The 6,809-nt window shown below is 36.1% G+C and overlaps 1 non-coding gene across 1 annotated transcript; it reads right to left on the bottom strand.

Annotated features, from left to right (window-relative positions):
- Positions 1–502: 502 nt before the first annotated feature.
- On the bottom strand, positions 503–574 carry Trnad-guc (transfer RNA aspartic acid (anticodon GUC)). Its single transcript has one exon. It is a non-coding gene; the product is annotated as a tRNA-Asp (tRNA).
- Between the last annotated feature and the right edge of the window lie 6,235 nt (positions 575–6,809).

Raw genomic sequence — 6,809 nt, 5'->3', positions numbered from 1 at the left:
TGTCCCTGTAAAATTACGGCCTGCTGTACTCTTCCGTCACAACTTTCTCTCACTCTTACTTCCTGTTTCTGTTGTGCCTGTAATTCAAAGGGTCAGCCTTGTCACACTCTGTGTCACGCTGAATATCCCCGAGAACTACGTTAAGGGTACACATGTCTGTGGAGTGCTCAGCCACTTGCACGTTAATTTTACGAGCAGGCTGTTCCGTTGATCGAATCAACTGGAACCCTCGACGTCGTGCCAACAACACAGATATGTGTTAGCCTCTGTGTGTGTGTCTGTGCGCTGAGATCGTGTTATGTGATAGGAATTCGATAAAGGTCGATGAAATGGATACTAAACAGTGAGTACAATACAATGGACAAAAACTCTTAAAGAATCGATGCCTTAACATGACCAAAATCCAATGACTAAAAGTACAAAAAAACTGAGGGAAGAAATAAAACGTTGTAAAGGTTTTAAAGAAAAAAAAATTGAAATGAAAACAAAAATAAATGGAAGCCTCCCCGGCGGGGAATCGAACCCCGGTCTCCCGCGTGACAGGCGGGGATACTTACCACTATACTACCGAGGACCTCACGTCTGCAAAGCTAATTTTTAACATTATATTATTATATTATATGCCCGGCCTCGTTGTTTCCAATTTTAGTTTAATTAATTTATTATTAAAAGACATTACTTCATACGAAATATATATTATTTCTAAATGTATTTGCTATTATAATAATATTCATATTTATTTGTATCCTGTTTCTTCCGTTACAGAAATTTAAATATTATTACTGTTTTAGTGTTTGTATTTATTAGTCATTTCGTAACAAATAATGTATATAAATGTTAATTATTAATAAATATTGTAATTATAATGATAATAATAATGTTTTGTTTTCTTATTCGCTTTGATACGGAGACTATATATTGATTAATATATGAACTTTGTATGTAATACTAACAACGTTTATGATAATAGTAAACGGTCTTGGAGAATAGCGTACCGTTTATACTTTTGTAAACTTCCATAGCTTCGATTTGATTTTCTGAATAAATTCGTAGCAGTTATAATAATTATGGTTTAGCAATAAGAATTTTCTTGAATATCATACATTATTATAGAAGAAGACGATGTTTGAACAAATATCGTGCGTACGATAATAAGGGAAACTTTTTTCGCAAAATGCTCGACTACCAACAATTATACCCTTTGTTAAACAAATGTAAGCAATAAAGTAAATTCAAGAAAGAAACAAATCTGTAATTGCAGAAGATATCTGACATCACAAATATATTCAAAAAGTGAAAACTAATAAATACACTGATTAGAAGATCCTCACAGTAATTGAAGAATGTTTCGCTGTTTTATTGTGGTACGCTAAACAACATGACTGCCTTAACGTTGTTCGCGCGCGTATGTATGAGTGTATACACACATATACATATGTATATGTATATATGTATATACACACACACACACACAAACAGAAACAAAGGGAGAGAATAACTGTTTTAATGTTCTAACCTTTTTAATTTTGTATTAATTAGACAATAATTAGAATTTGTGGATTAACAATACATTTTGGGGGTGTATATAAAGATATTTGGTTTGGTATTTGCAATTATATTTTCCACTTTTATAAAACATTTTAAATTTCCAAGACCATTTTATAAATATCTTTTGTTAGTCTCTATTTATCTATCTATCTATCTATCTATCTATCTAGCAATCAATTTTTCTCTCTATCTATCTATCAAGCTAGCTATTGATCTATTCACCTATCATTCTATCAACCTCTTCATCTGTCTAAATAAATAAATAAATACCTATCTATCTATTTCTCTAACTATCTGTCTATCGATCAATCTATCTATCTATCTGTCTATCGATCAATCTAACACACTACCTGTCCATCTTTCTATATATATATATATCTCAGTTTATCTATCCAACTGTCTATCTACAGACTACCTGTCAGTATATTTATCTCTCTCTATCTATCTATCTGTCTGTCTGTCTATCTATCTATCTATCTATCTGTCTGTCTGTCTGTCTGTGTGCATGTATAGATGTATGTATGTCCCCCAACTGATCCTCAGTTAGCTTTTTTAGTCTCCCTCCTTTAATTAGGTATGATTCACTTACTAATTGTGACACTAGGTTGTTAATGAGTCATGTTGGTAGAACAAAGATTGCTACTGCTGCTGCTGCTGCTATTGGTGCTGTTTAACCCATTCCACAGACAAATGACCAATACCATTCTGTCCATAATGACAATCCCATCATACTCTAGGCACAAGGCCCGAAATTTTGGGGGAGAGGACTAGTCGATTAGATCGACCCCAGTACACAACTGGTACTTAATTTATCGACCCCGAAAAGATGAAAGGTAAAGTTGACCTCGGCAGAATTTGAACTCAGAACGTAAAGACAGACAAATTGTCTACATATCTTAGCATGGCACATGATTCAGGGGTTTGAGTGGAAGGCTCACAAACAATCTATCTGTCCATCTTTCTTTCTATCTATCTCTCTATCTGTCAGAACTTGAAAAAGGAAGGTGAGAATAGAGAAGTTTTGTCTAATGAAAAGTTTAACAAAAGGTGGGTGAATGTGGCAAGGGTGGTACACATGAATGGTGGAACTACCTTGAGCATGACCCTATAAACAAAGAGTGAAACAGCGCTTTGCTCTCATGTTATATTTTTTTCATTTACGAGGTTACCGTGTTCCACGGAAAAACCTAGTCAATGTTATATTTATTTCCCCTTTTGGGAACTCTAATTGTTAAAAATGACACTTTTGTTATTTCCTTGTGTACACATCCCAAAACGTTTTCAATCTCTTTTGATTGTTTTCGAAAAGAAAAAAATCTACATTGTATTGTCCCCTTTGTGTTCGGCCTTGTGTGGCTAATAAAGAAATCTATCTGTCAGTTTATCTATCTATCTATCTATCTACCTACCTACCTACCTACCTACTTATCTATCTATCTATCTTTGTTTCTTTCTGTCTGTTTATATATATCATCATCATCATCATTTAACGTCCATTATCCATGCTGGCATGGGTTGGGTGATTTGTCCAGGGTTTGTAAACTAAGGGGCTGCACCAAATTCCTGGCGTGGTTTCTACAGCTGGATGCCCTTCCTAATGCCAACCACTTTGTTTAATAATTGTTTTCCTGTTTTCATTGGTGTTTGTATAGATTTTGACCAGATTAATTGCTAACATGGGGCAGAAAGTCACGTATCTAGGATTTGAACTCAGAATATTAACATCTTAGCTCAAAACATAAAGCATTTTAACCGACCGCTCCACCGTGGTAAAAAAGCAGCTGAAAGGTACATTAGATCAGGGGTTTCCAAAGTGGTCGATGGGGTTATTCAAGGGGTCAATAACTGCACATCTACTTAATTATTGATCTTATTATTATTTATTTATTTTTCTTGTACATGTCTGGGGGTCGATGAGGGGTCAAAGATTCCATGAAGGGGTCAATGGTCTAAAAAGTTTGGGGACTCCTGTATTAGATAATGTAATCCTAGACATACAGTGCAGGTTCATGGCTCAGTGGTTAGAGCATCAGGCTCCCAATCATGAGGTAGTGAGTTCGATTCTTGAACCAGGCTGTGTGTTGTGTTCTTGCTCCAGTTCATTCAGCTGTAGAAATGTGTTGCAGCATCACTGGTGCCAAGCTGGAGCAACCAACATCAGTGGTGTAGAGAAACGAGGCTGGTATGCACAGGCAACTGCTGGTCTTCCATAAACAACCTTGCCCAGACTTGTGCCTCAGAGGGGAACTTTCTAGGTGCAATCCCATGGCCACTCATGACCAAAGAGGATCTTTACCCTTTACTCCGAGATATACTGTGGCTAGAAAAGAAAAAAAAAAGACAATGGTTGTGACTGAAACAGTATCAAACATATATGCTTGTCTGCTCGATCTAGACTGACCTAGGGTTAAACAAAAAAAGGGCATCAACGCCTCATTATATCATATTTCTCTTCACCTACAAATGTAACATGATTGGTTAATATTCATAGCCATGATTTCTTATCCTTCAGCACTGGTACAACAAACAAGAATTTTGCTAGAAAGAATCGCAGGATGGATTCTTCAACCCAAGGCAACCAGCAAGAGACCGAGAGGTAGACCAAGAACAAGATGGTGGTCAAGGTCAAGGTTGGTCACATTCAGGAATCCATCAATCTACCTATCTCTCTGTCTGTCTATCTATCTATCCGTCTGTCTGTCTATCTACCTGTCTGTCTGTCTGTCTATATGTGGCCTATAAAGAAACATATCTGTCTATCTATCTATCTATCTAATTAGCTAGCTAGCTGGCTACCTGTTTATTTATCTATCTTTCTATCTGTCTATGTATCTGGCTGTCTGTCTGTCTATCTATCTATCTACCTATCTGGCTGTCTGTCTGTCTATCTAGTTAGCTAGCTCACTGGCTATCTATTTATCTATCTACCTACCTACCTACCTACCTATTTATTTGTCCGCCCGTATAGCCATCTGTCTGTCTTTCTGTTTATCCATCTAACATTTAATGGTGGTTGCTTCTGACAGAACCCAGTGTCTCACAAAGCCGAAGCAGCTCAACTCATAAGAAATAATAGAAGCTGATGTTGGTGTTTTTACTTTCTATTTCTATGCTTCAGGATTAGGAAGATTTCTTCAGAAAATCACTCAAGAAATATTGTTTGAAATGACTCATTAATTTTGTTAAGTGTGTGTGTGTGAGATATATACAAGCTGTGTGTGTGTGTGTGTGTGTGTGTGTGTGTGTGCGTGCGCGTGCGCGCGTGCGTGTGTGTGTGTGTGTGTGTGTGTGTGTGTGTGTGTGTGTGTGTGTGTGTGTGTGTGTACATAACAGGCTTCTTTCAATTTCCATCTACCAAAATTCACTCACAAGGCTTTAGTTGGCCCAAGGTTATAGTAGAAGACACTTTTCCAAAGTGTCACAAAGTGAGATTGAACCTGGAACCCCATGGCTGGAAGGCAAACTTCTTACCACACAGGAACACCATCTGTTTTTACGAAAATCATTTCATGATTGAACCATTTCTCGTGTTTAAAAAAACTTACAATTTCACAAAGACAAGCTGTGGCACACAGGTTGCACAAGAGGAAGAACAAAAAAGAAACTGTAACATGGTATGTGCCTCGACATAGAACTACAAGAGAACGACTGCCTGAAGAACAGCCTCGCCATGTTCCAATACGAGAGGCTTCGGAATTTTATTTATTCTTTGGTATAAAACAACGAGACAAGAATTAATGTTGGATAAATTGCTATGGATGCAAGGGGAACAACTGTTGTTGTCTTTGTCTTTCCAAGCTTCCAGTAGAACTCTTTTGTGAAATTTTAATTACTTTTTTCAAAGACTCACTTTTCAAGAATCAGAAAGTTGTTTAAATTTAATTTTTAAATTATTTCGTCGTAAGTGAATCTGGTACGCGAAAACTAAAAGAAGCCTCTGTGTGTGGTGGTGGGGGGCGTATCGCCACTACCACCTGATAACCAATGTTGGTGTGTTTACATCCCGCAAACTAGCATTTCAGCAAAAAGCGACCGATAGAATAAGCCCCAAGTTTTTAAAAAAAGATATTGGAGTCCATTCATTCGACTAAAAATTATCCAACATCTTGCGGCAGCATGGTCACAGTGTAACGACTGAAACAAGTAAAAGATAAAAGATGAAAAGATTATTTCGACAGATGGATCGATAAATAGATAGATCGATCGACAGACAGGCAGTATCAAGCTAGAACAAAGATAATCTAATTAAAATTCTACTGATTATACCAAGTGGATTCTGCTCAAGTTTTATTAAACCTGATCAAGGGGGACATTTTCTTCACACTTTAAAATTGGACGCTAAAAATTGTCTCCCTTGAAATGGCGGAATTTTTTTTCTATAAATAAAATATTTAAAATATTTCTTTCATTTAGCAATTTCTCCAAACTGTATCAAGTTTCTGATAATATCTTAATTTAGTGGACATTATTAATGACTGAGGCTTAGTATTGACAGGATTTCCTATCATAAATTTGTGTCAGAATAATGTAAATTCATGAAAAGAAAGCAAAAGCACCATGATTATTATATTACGTAGCATTAATATAGATCGAGGTAAATTGTTCTCAATTGGTCTGTTGACATGCTAAAAATAGCTGCTAAACCTGTTTTAAATTACATATTAGTGTCTTCACAGGAAGGACACATTTGATAATGTGGTATGGAAAAAAATAGGTATGCTTAATTCCGCTCAGATATTTGAAGAATTAAATATTCTTAATCAAATTCAGTAGATCGGATTTGAATTTGTAAATGATTACCATGGACTATCCGCCTCCTTTCCGTTTAATCACATTTCTATTTTTGAAACTTAGAAGTGCTTATTTTCGTTAGCTTCACCGATGCGTTTCCTATAACCAGCTTTTGTTCAGCTGGATTATGTCTGCCATAGTTAGGACGTTGGGCTTTACAAATTCAATCTACAGGGTGTCCACAAAGTCTGGGTACATGGAGTAAATAAGATCATAACATAAACAATTAAATATAAGAAATAACAATTTCTTAAAGTATGTGTTAATCCCCATGTGGGTACATGGAGTAAATAAGATCATAACATAAGCAATTAAATATAAGAAATAATAATTTCTTAAAGTATGTGTTAATCCGCATGTACCCAGACTTTGTGGACACCCTGTAGTTTGAACACTAATTAGGTCTTTATTCTGCTACACCTTTTGACGTATTCTCACCCATTACATATACACGTGTGTGTATCTTAGAT

This window comes from Octopus bimaculoides, chromosome 20 (genome assembly GCF_046866305.1).
Source record: "Octopus bimaculoides isolate indiv1 chromosome 20, ASM4686630v1, whole genome shotgun sequence".
In the NCBI taxonomy this organism is placed as follows: Eukaryota; Metazoa; Mollusca; class Cephalopoda; order Octopoda; family Octopodidae; genus Octopus; species Octopus bimaculoides.
This window is presented reverse-complemented; position numbering and strand designations above follow the sequence as displayed.